Here is a 17,353-nt window from a genome sequence, read left to right on the forward strand (position 1 = left end):
AGACACTCTGTGCTCTGGGAAAACTGGCAGAACTGGCCTTCAGATAGTTTGATATTTTCAGGAGAAGGTTTTATGAACCCAAACTCATACGTTTTCCCATACTTAGAAAAGCACTAAAATCATTAACTAAAAGTCTGTTCCTCATGACTAGCATCAGCCTTCTACTGAGATATGCGTTTGGTTGCATGTACCCTCTTCACCAAAATGTCATATATACTTGACCTTTCCCCCCTTTACCTTTTGGGAGCTGTTCTCAGAACTCACTAAGAGGCTGTCTCCTGGGTTATAATCCTCAAATTTGGCTTGAATAAAAATTTCCACGTCTTTCTCATATGATTATTGATTAACTTTTAATTGAAAAAAGTGTGAGAGAAGGGGGCAGAAAAAATATTTGAGGAAATAATAGTAGAAACTTTCCCAAATTTGTTGAAAAACTTATATTTATAGACTGAAGGAACTCAGCAAACTCCAAACAAAATAAATTTAAGGAGTACCACAGAAGGCATATTATAGTAAAACTGCAGAAAACCAAAGGAAAGAGAAAATCTTGAAAGCAAGCAGAGAAAAAACTAGACATAAATAAGGTAAAGAATCATTTGAGTAACTGCACACTTCTCATTAGAAATCAGGGAAGCCATAGAGCTGGAGCAAAACCTGTCAACCCAGAATTTTTCATTCAGTGAATATATTCTTTAAGTTTTATAAATGAAAATTAAGATAATTTGTTGCTACCAGATGTACATTACAGACTGGAGAAGGAAAGTTGGATCATTAGGAATGAATGAAGACCATTAGGAATGCTAACTGTATGCGTAAAAATAAAATATCCTTTCTGTTATTTTCTTTAAAATAAACAAAGCTGATTAAAGAAAACATTACTACACTGTCCTTTTGGTTTATAATGTATATAAATGTAATATATATGGCAACTCTAACAGTAGGTTCTGGGGAGGGGATATAAATGGAGCTATATGGTTGCAGACTTTCCATATTTTATAAAGTGTCTGTGATATAATGATATTGACTGAAATTCAATAGCCAAGACACAAAAAAATGACAAATTTTAAATCATTTTCTTTTTTTGAAATGTAAGTATTATTTAATTTCCCTACAGCCTATGCTGTAGACCTCTTTTTCAAATCAAAGGTAACATATATTCAATACATACTTAATAGAAAGGAAAAACAAAATAAATTAATGCAAGCCAATAGAGACTGAATATGAATAAGAATCATTCACTCTTTCAGTCATTCTTTCTTTTAGTAAATATTACTATTAAATATTGTTTTTTGGCATTGTTATTCTAGGTGTTCAGGGGTTAGGGATATGATAGTGAATAAAACAGACAGGAATCCCTGCTTTGACGGAGAAAGACAAATACTGTATTTTTTTACTTAATATGTGGAATCTAAAAAACAAATCAACAAATACACCAAAATAGAAACATATTCACAGATACAGAGAACAAACTAGTGATTGCTGGAGGAAAGATGGGAGGATGGGTGAAATATATCAAGGGGATTAAGAGATACACACTACCAGTTATAAAACAAGTCACATAGATGTAATGTACAGCCCAAGGAATATTATAAATAGTATTATAATAACTTTGTATAGTGTGTAATCTATAAAACTATTGAAGCAGTCACTAAACATAGTGACTAATATAAGTCACTATATTATAAGTACATCTTATAATTATTATAAGTCACTGTATTATAAGTACACTATAAGTACATCTGAAAATAATATAAGTCAACTGTACTTCAATAAAAAAAAATTCCTGCCTTTATTGGGGGGAAAGAGGATGTACATTATCATGGGAGGAGACAGACAACAAAACAAAATAAAAATATATATATAATGTGCTAGATGGTGATAAGTACAATGTGAAAAATAAAGTAGATAAAAAACAGGGAAAGTGGTAGACTGCAGTTTAAAATAGAGTGATTAGAAGAGGTTTTACTAAAGACCTCAAGGAGATGAAGTTGATGCCAGCCACGTGCATCTGGGGAACAGCTTTCAGGGCAAACGGAAGGGCAAGTCTTAAGGGCATTGGTAGGCTCTGACTTGGTAGATTAAAAAACACTGTGACTGTATTTCCTTGTGACTAGGATAGAGAGAGGCAGAGGGAGAGTAGTAGGAGATAAATTCAGGTATCAATTAAAGACTTGCAGATGATTGTTCTGACTTTGCTTTTTACTCTTGAGTGAGAGGGAAAACCTTTGGAGAGTCTTGAGTGGATTGATCTGATATCAATATTAAAAGCATCAGTGGCAATAGAGAGACTAGTTAGAAGGCTATTGCAAATATTTAGGTGAAAGACGATGGTAGTTTAGACAAGGCTGATAGCAGTGGAAAGTAATGGGACTTGACTGGATTTTGATAAAGCATACCTAAACTAAAACTCTAAGAGGACAGCTTTTGGATGTATTTTGGAAGTAAAGTGAGTAGGATATTCTGTCACTATAAATATGGGGTAAAGGAGCAAGAGAGGATTCAAAGGTGACCCAGTGCTTGAATAACTGAATTGATGGATTTGTTATTTACTGAGATGGGAAAGACTTGGAAGGACTAAGTTTTGGGGAGGAAGATCAAGAGTTTGGCTTTTGACATGTTAAATTTGAAATGCCTATTAGACATCTAAATGGAGAAATGAGATAAGTCTGGAGCTTAGGAGAGAAGTGTAGTTTGGAGATAGAAGTTTAAAGTTGACAGGATATAGACAGGATTTAAAGCCCCAAGACTGGATTTAGGTACCAATAAAGTGAGTTGAGAGACAAAAGATGACTGAGTAATGAGTCTAAAGGAAGAGGAAATGATTAACTTTCAAATGCTGCTGACAGGTTGAGTAAATTGAGGACTGAAAAATGTCTACTGAATTTAGCAGCATGGAGGTCATGAGTAATCTTGATTATCACACCTTAGGCAATTAGTTGAAGTGGGAGGAAAAAAACTTTAATGAAGACAGTAGTGTCCAGAATTCAAAGAGAAGCATTAAATGTTTTTATAAATGAACGTATAGTTTAGTTTTGCTTGTTTCATTCTATAGTACAGGGGTCCCCAACCCCTGTGCCACAGACCGGAAGTGGTCTGTGGCCTGTTAGGAACCAGGCCACACAGCAGGAGGTGAGTGGTGGATGAGCGAGCAAAGCTTCATCTGTATTTACAGCTGCTCCTCATTGCTTGCATTACTGCCTGAGCTCCGTCTCCTGTCAGATCAGTGGTGGCATTAGATTCTCATAGGAGCACGAACTGCTGTGAACTGCACATGCGAGGGATCTAGGCTGTGCACTCCTTATGAGACTCTAATGCCTGATGATTTGAGGTGGAGCTGAGGCAGTGATGCTAGTGCTGGGGAGTGGCTGCAAATACAGATTATCATCAGCAGAGAGGTTTGACTGCACAGAGACCATAATAAATCAGTTGCTTGCAGACTTATATCAATTCCCTATCAGTGAGTGGCAAGTGACAATTAAGCTGCATCTGGTGGCAGGTTTTATAGTGGCAAGTGAGTTGATGTACTTCAATTATACAGCTGCATCTGGTGGTGGGCTTTAAGTCAGAATCCGACACTTAATTTAGTCCACGCGTGGCCCGCCCATTATTTTATTTACCACTTCTGTGTGTGCCTCTTTCCTGCCCTGCACACTTGTCTCAGTCACAGTTTTGGTAAGCCCACAAGCTAACCCTAGCCAAAATGAGTAAAAATCAAACGTCGCTGGAGAGCTTCTTTGAAAAGGGAGAAAGACCCAATGATGAGAGAGCAGAAGACTCTAAGAATGCCAACAAAAAGAAAGCTGCATTTAAAAGAAAAAAACAAGAGTCCTAGTTAAATTACGGGTTCACTGCAACAGGTGATTCACATTCTCCAAGCCCGCTTTGTATAATACGTGGCGACTCTCTATCCAACAAATCTATGAAACCTTCAAAACTGCTTTGCCGCATGGAGACCAAGCACCCTGCATTAAAAGACAAGACTTTGGAGTTTTTCAAAAGAAAAAAACGTGAACATGAAGAACAGAAGCAATTACTGAAGGCCACCACTTCATCAAATGTGTCTGCACTGAGAGCATCGTTCTTAGTGGCTAACCGCATTTCTAAAGCTAAGAAGCCCTTTACTGTTGGTGAAGAGTTGATCCTGCCTGCTGCTAAGGACATTTGTCGTGAACTTTTAGGAGAGGCTGCAGTTCAAAAGGTGGCACATGTTCCTCTTTCGGCTAGCACCATAACTAGATGAATTGATGAAATAGCAGACGATATTGAGGCACAATTTTTAGAGATGATTAATGAGTCACCGTGGTACGCAATCCAGGTTGACGAGTCTACCGATGTTGACAAGGCAACAGTGCTTGTTTTTGTGCGATATATTTTTCAGGAGGATGTGCATGAGGATATGTTACGTGCACTTCTGTTGCCAACCAACACCACAGCTGCAGAACTATTCAGTCTTTGAATGATTACATATCAGGAAAACTGAATTGGGCATTTTGTGTCCGTATATGCACGGACAGAGTGGCTGCCATGACTGGATGGCTTTCTGGTTTCACTACTTGGGTCAAAAGAGGTCGCTTCTGAATGTGTGTCTACCCACTGTGTCATCCATAGAGAAGTTCTGGCTAGACGAAAAATGTCGACTGAACTTAACAACATTTTGCAGGATGTGATTAAAATTATCAACCACATTAAGGCACATGGCCTTAACTCACGTCTGTTCGTGCAGCTCTGTGGGGAGATGGACGCAGAGCACACACATCTTCTCTTATACACAGAAGTGAGATGGCTTTCTAAAGGGAGATACCTGGCCAGAGTTTTTGAGTTCCGAAAGCTGCTCCAGAGATTGTTTTAGAAAAACAGTCACCACTGGCAGCACGTTTCAGTGACACAGAATGGGTCGCAAAACTTGGTTACTTGTATGACATATTCAACCTGCTCAACGAACTCAGTCTGTGACTTCAGGGGAGAACAGCAACTGTGTTCAAGTCAGTAGATAAAGTGGCTGCATTCAAAGCCAAACTGGAATTATGGGGGCAACGAGTGAACATTGGGATTTTTGACATGTTTCAAACATTAGCAGAGATTTTGAAATAGACTGAGCCAGGGCCTTTTCGCTCCCAGCTGGTGCATGATCACCTATCTCAGCTTTCAGAGGAGTTTGAGCATTACTTCCAACCACAAAAGACCCCTGAACTGGGAAGGAGTAGATTCACTTATTCGTGAATAAGCCAGGTGAATCGACCTTGTCCATGCTAGAAGAGGATCAGCTGCCTGAGATGGCAAATGACAGTGGCCTTAAAAGTATGTTTGAGACGACTTCAAATCTCCATATGTCTGGATTAAAGTCAGGCAGAATATCCTGAGATTGTCACAAAAGCACTGAAAAGCCTGCTTGCATTTCCACCATCCTATCTTTGTGAAGCAGGGTTTTCTGCAGTGACAGCAAGCAGAATGAGATCACGGAGTAGACTGGACGTAAGCAACACACCTCGGGTGTCACTATCTCTAATCACCCCCAGATGGGACCATCTAGTTGCAAGAAAACAAGCTCCCACTGATTCTGCATTATGGTGAGTTGTATAACTATTTCATTATATATTACATGTTATAATAACAGAAATGAAGTGCACAATAAATGTAATGCTCTTGAATCATCCAGAAACCTCCTTCCCGCCGGTCTGTGGAAAAATTGTCTTCCACAAAACCAGTCCCTGGTGCCAAAAAGGTTGGGGACCGCTGCTATAGTACATTTCATACCAAGACGTTATCTCTTCTTTTGTGATACTCCATTTCCATCATTTTTTTCTTTTTGAGGAACTGTTTATATGTAGTTGGTTTTTTCTGGTCTCCTGATTATTTCCTTTTACTGTATCTCACATATTTTTATGTCTAGTACATTTGTAAATAAAAATTTTATAGAAATAAAAGCCTCTGAGTAATATGTACTTAATGTGCCTTTGAAATATGGTTATATAAACAACTTGCTCTGTAAAAAGGGAAGCTTTATTTTTAAACTATAATATTTTAAATGATTTTCCTTTTTAGCTAGTTTCTTTTGGAAGATATATACATATTCAAAATATGCTACCATTTTTCAAGTTAATTGCATTTCTGTTTTGGAATTGCCTGCATGGTCAGTTTTTAAGTGACACAGGGAAACAGTTTCATTACTTTAGAGCTAAACTGTATTTTTGATGAAAGATGGTTTTATGACACCTATTAATTCAGCAAGCATGGCTTCAAATCTTTTCTCTTTTTCCAAAATTAAATCAATCCCTTGGGGATGACAGTTCTCCTTCAAAAATATAGTTTAAAATGCTGTAGAGTTCAGCTGGTAGTGGGAATGGAGAGCCGACCCCGGGGAGCCCTGAGTAGCACCCCCATCTCCCCAAGGATCCACAGCTGCCTCAGCTGGCCCCAGTCACCATCACTACAACCGTAAGCATCCAGGCCGAGGCCCAGCCCAGCAGCACCATGGGGAGCAGTGGCCCCTGTGGCTTCACATCTGCAGCACCTCCCTGCAGGGACAAGAAACTCATCACAGTGAAGGTTTTTGGAACAGTAAAATGGTTCAGTGTAAGAAACGGATGTGATTTTTTCAATAGGAATAACACCAAAGAAGATGTATTTGTATACCAGTCTGCCCTCAAGAAGAATAACTCCAGGAGGCACCTTTGCAGTGTAAGAGATGGAGAAACTTGGAGTTTGATGTTGCTGAAAGGAGAAAAGGGTGTGGAAGCAGTGAATGTTCCAGGCCCTGGTGGAGTTCTAGTGCCAGGCAGTAAATATGCAGCAGATGTAACCATGATAGATACCGTCCACATAATAGGGGTGCTCCACACAATTAACAGCAGAATGACCAGAATAATAAGAATGGAGAAAGAATGAGGGATCGGAGAGTGGTCCCAAAGGCCAGGCTCTACAGCAGGCCACTGTGCCCATCTTACTACGTGGAGACCCTACGGGTGTCGACCACAGTATTCCAACCCTACTGTGCAGGGAGAAGTGATGGAAGGTGCTGACAACCAGGGTACAAGAGAGCAAGGTAGACCAGTGAGACAGAGTATGTAATGTGGTTTATAGACCACCATTCCACAAGGGCTTACTTCACCCAAGACAGCCTAGAGAGGACCACAATGAAGGAGCTAGGGAAAATCAAGGAGATGAGACTAAGGTCAGCAGTCACCTCAACGTTGTTAAGGACGTAGCTTCAATTACCAATGCAGACCCCCAGAAAACCCTAAAGTACAAGATGGCAAAGAGAAAAGCAGCAGATGCACCAACTGAGAATTAGTCTTGCTGGAGGCTGAGTAAATGCACTTTTCCCATCTCTACCATCATCTGATTTAGCTATCCAACAAGAAGAAATGAATGTAAAGTTTCAGCAATAAGAAAAGAAGGAGAGTGGAGCTGAAGACCTCAAGTGCTTGCTCTTTGCCCCTTGACCAGATAGCTAGAAGTATTACCTGCACTACCTATGCAGGCTGGAGTTTTTACTATCTCTTTACTTAAAGACTCTTTGATGATGACAAACAATTTTTTTTTTTAAGGCTGGTTTTTCTCAATACACCTTTAAACGTTTTTAAATTGTTTCATATTTGTTCAAGTTGAGATTTTAAGAAGCTTATTCTTAATTTATAATATAATAGAAGTTCACAACATGATTTTTTTTCAAAAAAGTCAGTAAACTGCAAGCACCTGTTAATAAAGTTCTTTAAAAAACCCTGTAGATTCTGAAAATAATTTTTTTTTAAAAAAATCCTAGATATAAGGAATATTTTGAGTAATAGAATATATGTGAGTAGTTCTAAGAGGATTCTTTTGCAAAATACACCACTCATTTGATCATACTTGTTTAGGTATATTTGCTTTAAAATATCAGGCATATTACTTTATAGCTATACTATATTTAGAATGCTAGAATTTCAGTGAATGGCAAGAAAAGTGTTCTGTTTTTCCAAAGTTCTAGTTTTATTCCCCCAATGCAATGCCTTCAGCAGAGCCTTATTTTATTTTATTTTTTTCCGGTATGTGGGCCCCTCAACGTTGTGGCCTCTCCCGTTGCGGAGCACAGGCTCCGGATGCGCAGGCTTAACGGCCATGGCTCACGGGCCCAGCCGCTCCGCGGCATATGGGATCTTCCCAGACTGGGGCACGAACCCGCATCCCCTGCATCGGCAGGCGGACTCTCAACCTCTGCGCCACCAGGGAAGCCCAGCAGAGCCTTATTTTATTACCCATATTCAAATAATTTTTACCCATTGGTCTTAAAATGGGTAATTCCTACTGGGTTTATCCAGTTAATATACATTTTCTATACACTAACAACTTTCTCCTCTAGCAGCTCTGACTAATAATGTACCTAATGACCACTGAGGGGGAATAATATAATCTTAATGCCACTTTCTCATTATTCAGAGATCTCCAATTTTTAAAGTGTCATTATAAACTTTCAGATTTAAATGTATTTGAGGTGTTTCAACCTATAGCAGTTACTATGTTTTTCTTTTAAAACTTCAAATTGCTCCAACTCTGGGTATCTCTTCTAGTTGGTCTCTTAGTCCATTTGACCTGACCCTGTAGTCTTTGATAGCTTCCTTGTTATTTCCTATGACGATGTTTCTGGCTCATCCTGAACATTTTGTTGTTTCAGTCCTGGAATCAGCCGGTACTCCAAGAATCTCTAGTCTCTATTAATGGGAAACTTAGGACTTGCTGTGTTTTATCTCGACCTCCTCTTAGTTAAATCTGTATCTCTTTTCTTCCCCATTGAGACATCTTGTTGGCAAGTACATGGAGGATGTTAGAATTAGAAAAGCCTATAATTACACATATAACAGTCTAAGAACTACAGTACCAATACTACCCTACAGACATAATTACTGAAAACAGTTTGTTTTCCATATGCTCTCTCTGTTCTCCTTGCCATTTTTTAATTTCTGAGGTATAAATGTTATGGGCTGAATTGTGTTCCCCCAAAATTCATATGTTGAAGTTCCAACTCACAATGTGGCTATATTTGGAGATAAGGTCTTTAAGGAGGTAAAGTGAAGTGAAGTCATTAGGGTGGGTCCTAATACAATATGAATGTTATAAGGAGAGGAAATTAGAACACAGACACACGCAGAAGACACACATGAAGATACAGGGAGGGGAAGTGGGTCATTTACAAGCTAAAGAGAGAGGCTTCAGAGTCCAGCCCTGCTGACAGTTTGATCTTGGATTTCTAGCCTCCAGAATTGTGAGAAAATAAATTTCTGTTGTTTAAGCTACTTGGACTCTGGTACTTTGTTATGGCAGTCCTAGCAAACTAATACAAGGGATTAGCTACATTGTGAATGCACGTAGTTATTACATATTCTCTCTTATTTTAACTCTTAGTAGTTTTAAAGTACTTATATATTTAAGGTTCATCACATTCCTTACATTGATGTGTTTTGCCTGTCTAAAGCTTATTCTATAGTTTATTCTTCAGGAAGGACTCATGGGAAGAATGTTTTTTGAGAACTGCATTTCGGTATTAGTTTATCAGGGACCATTATGTTTGACAGCCATTTGCTTTGCTATAAGATCCTTGACTAACCTTTCTTTGTACATCTCAAATTTGTTACTAATTTTCTTCTGGCTTAAAGTATTTTTGTTGAAAGTCTGATGACAGTTTAATATGCTTTCTATTGTAAGTCACTTGCTCTTTTTGCCCACATGTTCAAAGGATTTTGTTTAAATTCAGCAATTTTGCTAGATAGGTCTTAAATATTCTGAGTTGATTTCTCGTTTAAGTGGTATGCACTTTCAGTATGCAGTCTTGTATCTTTATATTTCAAGGAATTTTTTATACTGTTCACTGTTTGTTCTATTTCCTTGCTTTGGTTTTCTTCAGAGACTTGACTATACATGTTTGATTTACTTTGCTTATCTTTAATATTTGTCACTTTATCTTGAATCTTCATCTTTTTTTTCTTTCTCATTTTTTAAATTTAAAAATAAAGTGAAACTTACAGAAAAGTTACAAGCACAGTAGTAAGCAATTTTTTCCCTGAGCCATTTGAGAGTATTGCTGACATAATGTCCCATCATCCCTGAATATTGTGTTTGTATTCCTTTATATAATTCCTTTATATAATTATTAACATCAGTGTGTTACTACCTTTATATAATTATATATAACAAAACATTCCTTTATATAATTATTATCAATGTGTTACTACCATGTAATTCTCAGACCCCATTAAAATTTTGCTAATTGTCCCATAATGTCCTTTTTAGGAAAATGATCTAGTTCACAACATTTATGTTATAATGTATCTTTAGTCTGCTCAACAGAACAGTTTTTGTTCATTCTTTGTTCATTCTTTGTTCATTCTCTGTCTCCCGTGCCTGGCTAATAACCCTGTTGGGTGGACACACTCCTCACCTCTCTAGGACTTTGACACCATGCTGCCTGGTTATGCTCCTGACTCAACTGAGGGCTCTGCCACCCTGCTGGCCACTGCAGCTCCTCACCTCTACCCCTAGTGCAAACCCCTGCCTTGTTTAGCCCTACCTGTTAGCTTTATAAATTTTCAGGAAGGCAGGAGGAATAGTAAGAGGAAAAGAGCTTCATTTCTTTGTGTTTTATTTTTTGTTTTTTGTTTTTTTTTTGTTTAATGCCAGCTTTATTGAGATATAATTCACATATATTCAATCACCCATTTAAAATTTATAATCCAAGGGTTTTAGTATATTCACAGATATATGCAACTATCAACACAGTGAATTTTAGAACATTTTTACCATCTCAGAAAAGAAACCTTGCACCCTTTAGCTCTCAACTTTTTATTCTCTCACTCCTTACCCCATTTCTAAGCAATCACTAACCTTTCTGATTCTATAGATTTGCCTATTCTGGACATTTCATATAAATTTTGAAATGGGGAAATGATGGGTCCCTTTAATTTCCACATAAATTTTAGGATCAACTTGTCAGTTTCTGAAAAAAAGACAACACACCCACACAAAACAACAACAATAATAACAAAACCCAACTGTGATCTTGATAGAGATTGTGTTGAATCTTTTATTTGGAGAATCTTACCAACTACACAATATTAAGTCCTCCAATCCACGAACATGGGATGTCTTTACATTTATTCGTGTCTTCTTAATTTCTTTCAAAGAGGATTTGTACTTTTTGCCATAAGTCAAATGCCAGAAATCTTGACTTCTTTGTTAAATTTATTCTCTAGTATTTTATTATTTTTGATGCTGTCATAAATAGAGTTGTTTATAAATGTTATATTCGGATTTTCTTTGCTAGTGTATACAATGGATTTTTATGTTATGATTCTGTATCCTGCAATCTTGCTGAAAATACTAGCACTAATAGTTTTATCTAGAATCTCCAGTATAATGTTGAACAGAACATTAGCACAGGTATCCTTGTCTTGTTACTGATCTTAGGGGGAACGCTTTCAGTCTTTTAGCATTAAATGTGTTGTTATCTGTGAGTATTTCATTGATGCTTTTTATGAGATTGGGGAAACTCCATTTTATCCCTACTTCGCTGAACACTTTTTAAAATAAAGGGGTGTTGGATTTTGTCAAATGCCTTTTCTGTGTTTATTAAGATAAGCATTTATTGAGATAATAATATTAACATATTAATTAGTCTAGGTATAGGTTTGTCAATTTTGATCTTTACAAAGAATCAGCTTTTGTTTTTGTTGTGTTTTCTCTATTGTTTTTCTTATTCTCTATTTCAGTACTTTTTCCTGTAATGCTTAGTGTTTTCTTCCTTCTGCTTGTTTTATGTTTAGTTTGTTCTTTTGTTATCCAATGTCATAAGGTGGAAGACTTGGTTGTTGATTTGATGTCTTTTTTAATATAAACACTTACAGTGTTGCCTCTGAGTACTGCTTTACCTGCTTATGTTTTGGCATTTGTGCCTTTATTTTCATTCATCTCAAAACATTTTATAATTTCCCTTTTGACTTCTATTTGACACATTTTTATTTAGCAATTTGTTGTTTATTTCCATAATATTTTTGAATTTCTGAAATTTCTATTATTGATTTCTAATTTGATTCCATTTTGGTCAAAGAAGGTACTTTGTATTATATTTACCCTTGTAAATTTAATCAGGTTTGATTTATGGCTTAACATTGCTCTATCCAATGTTTGATGTACACTTAAGAGTTATGTATATTCTGCTGTTGTGGGGTGTAGTGTTATAGAGATATCTTTTAGGTCTGATCACTTTATAGTGTTGTTCAACTTTTATGTTTCTTTGTTGACTTCTGCCTAGTTGTTCTATCCACTGTTCGACTTGGGAATTGAAGTTATCAACTATTAATCTTAACTTGTCTTAATGTTTCTTCCTTCATTTCTGTCAAGTTCTTCTTCATGTATTTTGGTGCTTGGTTGTTAGATGCACATATGTTATTATCTTCTTGGTGGATTGATTCTTTTATTATTATTAAATGTCACTCTGCCTCTAGTAACATATTTTGTTTAAAGTGTGTTTTCGCTTAGTACAGCAACTCCAGCTTTCTTGTGGATTGTTGATAAATTTTCCCTTTTACTTTGAATCGATTTTTGACTTTGAATCTAGAGTATGCCTCCTATAGACAATACATTGTTAGATCTTGTTTTATTATCCAGTCTAATAACATCTGCCTTTTGAGCAGATTGTTTTTCCATTCACCTTTAATGTTACTGATATAGTTGGATTTACATCTGTCGTTCTGCCTGTTACCTATGTCTCATGTTCTTTTTAATTCCTTTATTCTTTACTGCCTTCTTTTGCATTAAATGAATATTTTCTATTGTAGCATTTTCATATCTTTAATGAATTTTTTCACTCTATCTCTTTTACTTATTTACTTAGTGGTTGCTATAGGACTTACCATTTAAATTTTAACTTATCAGAATCAACTTCAGATTTATACTAACTTAATTCCAGTGAGATATAGAAATGTTACTTCTTATAGATGTATTTTGTTTTTCTTCTTTTTTGTGATATAGTTATACATAGTACATATTACAATGTTGGTTACAAACCCAACATTACATTATTATAATTATTACTTTATATAGTTGAATGTCTTTTAAGGAAGCTGAGAGAAGAAAATCAACTGTATGTTTATAGCTTTTGTTATATTAACCTAATTTTCATTTATGGATTTCCTCATTTGTTCATTTATCACCTGGACTTATTTCCTTAGCTCAATATAGCTTTCCCACTCACCTCCTTTGTGTTGTTATTAGCAAATACATTACAATTTTATGTTATAGGCAAAACCATACTTTATATACACATTATCTTATAAAATTGCTTTGAAATCTATTAAGAGGGAAAAAGGAGAATAAATATGCATTTATACCATCTTTTATAACCACATGACTACTGGTGCTCTTTGTTTTTCATGTGGATTCAAATTACTGTCACTTTTAGCTTGAAAGACTTCCCTTTGTTATTTCTTGTAAGGTAGGTCAGCTAGCGGTAAATTATCTTAGTTCTTATTTATTTGGGAATGTATCTTATTTTCCTTTTAGATTTGAAAGCTAGATTTGCTGGATATAAATTCTTGGTTGATATTTTTTTCTTTGAGTACTTTGAATGCTTTATTCCTCTGTGTTCTGGCCTCCATTTTTTCAGATGAGAAGTCAGCTGTTGATCTTATTATTGTTCTCTTTTAAGTAAAGAGTCGTTTTTCTTGTGCTGCTTTTAAGATTTTCTCCTTGTCTTGGGCTTTCACCATTACTATGACTTTTCTGTTTGTAGATTTCTTTGCTTTTATCTTTCTTCAAGTTCATGGGCTTCCTGAATAGGTAAATTAATGCTTTTCAATAAATTGGGAACTTATCATCCATTAAATTCTTGAATATTTTGCTTTTCTTTTCTCTTTCTTCTCTGCTTTTGGTATTCTCATTCTTCATACCTTAGTACAGTTAATTGTTTCCCACATTTCTCTGAGGCTCTGATCATTCTTCACTCTCTTTTCTCTCTGGTTTTTGGATTGCATAACCTTTATCTGTTGATCTTATATTTGCTAATTCTTTCTTCTGCTTGTTCAAATATACTGTTGAGACCCTATAGAGAACTTTTCAATTCATCGTACTTTTCAACTCCAGAATTTCCATTTGGATTGTTTTTATAATATCTTTCTCTCTTTTAAAAAAAATACTAAATTTTAATTTTATTGATATTTTAAAATACTAATTCTATTAATATTTTCCCAGGTTTATTGAGAAGTAATTGACTATGTCACTGTATAAGTTTAAGGAGTACAGCATGATGATTTGGTTTACATATACTGTGAAATGATTATTTTAATAGATTCAGCTAACATCCATCAGCTCATATAGATACAATAAAGAAAAGAAAAAAGGTTTTTCTTGTGATTAGAACTCTTAGAATTTATTAAAAAGTTTTTCTTGTGATTAGAACTCTTAGAATTTATTCTCTTCACTTTCCTATATATCAATATCTATCTCTTAATTGATATTCTCTATTTAATGTGACATTGTCATCATAACTATATTTACTTCTCTAATTATGGTTTCCTTTAGTTCTTTGAACACGTTTTTATGGCTGCTTTGAAGTCTTTTTCTGTTAAATCTGACATCTGATTGCTGTCACTAGCAATTTCTGTTGCCTGCTTCTTCTCCCATGTATGGGTCATATTTTCCTGTTTCTATGTCTCTCAGTGTTTGGTTGGGAAATGGACATTTTAGGTAATATATTGCTGCATGTCTGGGTACTACTATCCCCGTCTCCTTTTAGGGCTTATTATTTGTTTATTGACTGGATAGATTACTTTAGTGGGTTTTTTCTTAATTTTAATTTTTTTCTTAAATATTTGCAAGAACTCAGCATTGAAGCTGCAGCCTAGAGTGTTTTCTGAATAAAAATTATAAATATAAATTTTTAAATAGATGTCAGAGAGTTCATATTTTATATTTCTTCTTTGAATGCTTTTAAATTTACTTTTCAAGTAATACATACGTTTCATTTATATGATTTTAGTCTTTGGAAGTTTGCTGAAGTTTGTCTTATGAACCCAAATGTGTGTCCTCTTTGCTAGTTGTTCCATGTGTTCTTGAAAAGAATGTGTATTGTCCTCTTGTTACACATAGTGTTCCATATTGAAATATTATACTGAAATGTTCTATTTTTAAGAAAGCTGAGTCATGTTACTCCTTTGAGTATAATTAGTACAAAATACGGTCATACACGGGTTTTTCTTTAAAAAATTATAATAGCTTTATTAAAGTATAGTTTACATATCATACAATTCACTCATTTTAAGTATACAAGTAAATTATTTTATATAAGCTTACAGAGTTGTGCAGACATCACCACAATCCACTTTTAGAACATTTCTACCACCCTGGAAAGATCTCACTTGCCAATTCTCAGTCATTCCTCATTCTCATCCCCATCCTATTCAAACCATTTTATATAATAGTTCTCTTTTGGAAAATTCTTCTTAAAATAATAATCCAATAAATATTGATATTTATGCACAAATCTGCTTATTATACCTTAAAAAATATAAGTTTGAAGATTTGGAAGTGATCTGAATACCACAAATGGGATTAAGATAAGACAATTATTTTATGTACATAATGGATTATATGTTTACAGTCATTTAAATTGAATCATATTTTTAAAATATGGTATAATTAATTGTGATGTGAAGTTGTATTGCTACAATTAGCAAAAGTATGAAATAATGATCTTTGTATAACAGACTGAAAAAATTAAGACCATTCTTTTTCCCCAAATAAGACTAGTTTTATTAGACATCTTACATTATATTTCCCCAAAAAGATTTTATAACTTCCAAGAGAATATATTAAACATTTTTGATTCCTTTGTAAGCAGTATGAACCAAATGAAAGTAAAGGTGTTTTTTTTTTTTTTAACCTGATAATGGAATGTACATACAGTTCAGCAGTGTTAAAATGTAGACATGGAGAAGCTATTTACAGTGTTTCACAACACACTTCTCAGTATTTTATTCCAGTCCTTATTTTTAGAAACCATGTACTTGGAGTTCTTAAGCATCATAGGTATAATACCCCCCCAAAAAACAAACAAAAAGGGTAAGAAGTATCACTAAACTGCTTCAGACAAATTACTTTTAAAATATAGTAATCATGAGCCAAGGAGAGTGATATCTTTAGTGTTTTGCATGACTTTTTACTTAAATTTACTTAAATTCATTGAATATTATTTAAAAAGTTATATCAGTAATTATTAGTACAGGACTTTCAGCTCAAAAGACTTGCTTGCAAGTTCAATGTGGGGCAAAGGACCTGGGTGATTTCATATTCATACTTAATGGTTGCTTTGTTTCTCAAAACAAACAATTCTTTTATACATGCAGTAAATCAAGGAAAAGTGTGCAGCCTCTCTGAAAAGAGCCAAAGAAAAACATTTAAACAGACAAAAACTGAAAAGTGGTAGACTTTAGCAACAGTAGAAAACCAGAGTTTTATGATTGGAGTCCAGAAGGAAGACCAAAATCAAGGAAGATGAAATAGGGTAGTATGTTTTTAATCTTAAACATTAGGGGGTAGATGATTTTACTCTAAATCGTGGATTTTCCCTGAGGAAGGAAAAGTCATTTAAAAGTAGCTTTAAAATGACTTGGGAAAATGAAAATGATTACATTATGATGAATTTTCTCATACAACTTTACAATTCAGAAGACATTTATTAAAGCGTTTCTGTGTACAGAGCACTATTATAGGCATTATGGAAGATGCAAAACTATAAATTATCTTTAAGGATCTTACAGCCAAATAAGGGAGAAAGACATACAAAAGCTGAAAAGTAAAGTTGCATGAAAATATAGTCATGGTATAATCTGTGAACACTGAGTCCTATGTGATCATGGAGAAGGGTTCTGATTGTAAGAACTGGGAAATGCTTGGAAGAGAAGACAGCTTTAAAACCAGTTCGGGGGACTTCCCTTGTAGTGCAGTGGTTAATAATCCGCCTGCCAATGCAGGGGACACAGGTTCAATCCCTGGTCCAGGAAGATCCCACATGCCACAGAGCAACTAAGCCTGTGCACCACAACTACTGAGCCTGTGCTCTAGAGCCTGTGTGCTGCAACTACTGAGCCTGCATGCTGCAATTACTAAAACCTGCGTGCCTAGAGCCCGTGCTCGCACCAAGAGAAGTCACCACAGTGAGAAGCCCGCACAATGCAACAGAGTAGTCCCTGCTCACCGCAACTAGAGAAAGCCCATGCTTAGCAACGAAGACCCGACACTGACATAAATAATTAAATAAATTAATTAATTAAAAAAAAAAACAAAACCAACAAAAAATGGTTCAGGGAGGCCCGAGAAGCTTTAAATT

The 17,353-nt window shown here is 35.4% G+C and overlaps 1 protein-coding gene and 1 pseudogene across 6 annotated transcripts in view; both read left to right on the forward strand.

Moving 5' to 3' along the window:
* NBEA (neurobeachin) overlaps nt 1–17,353 on the forward strand; it is a 623,898-nt gene that overhangs the window by 77,806 nt on the left and 528,739 nt on the right. The window lies entirely within an intron of this gene.
* On the forward strand, nt 6,472–7,291 carry LOC101334606 (Y-box-binding protein 1 pseudogene; annotated as a pseudogene).

This window comes from Tursiops truncatus, chromosome 18 (assembly GCF_011762595.2).
Source record: "Tursiops truncatus isolate mTurTru1 chromosome 18, mTurTru1.mat.Y, whole genome shotgun sequence".
Lineage (NCBI taxonomy): Eukaryota > Metazoa > Chordata > Mammalia > Artiodactyla > Delphinidae > Tursiops > Tursiops truncatus.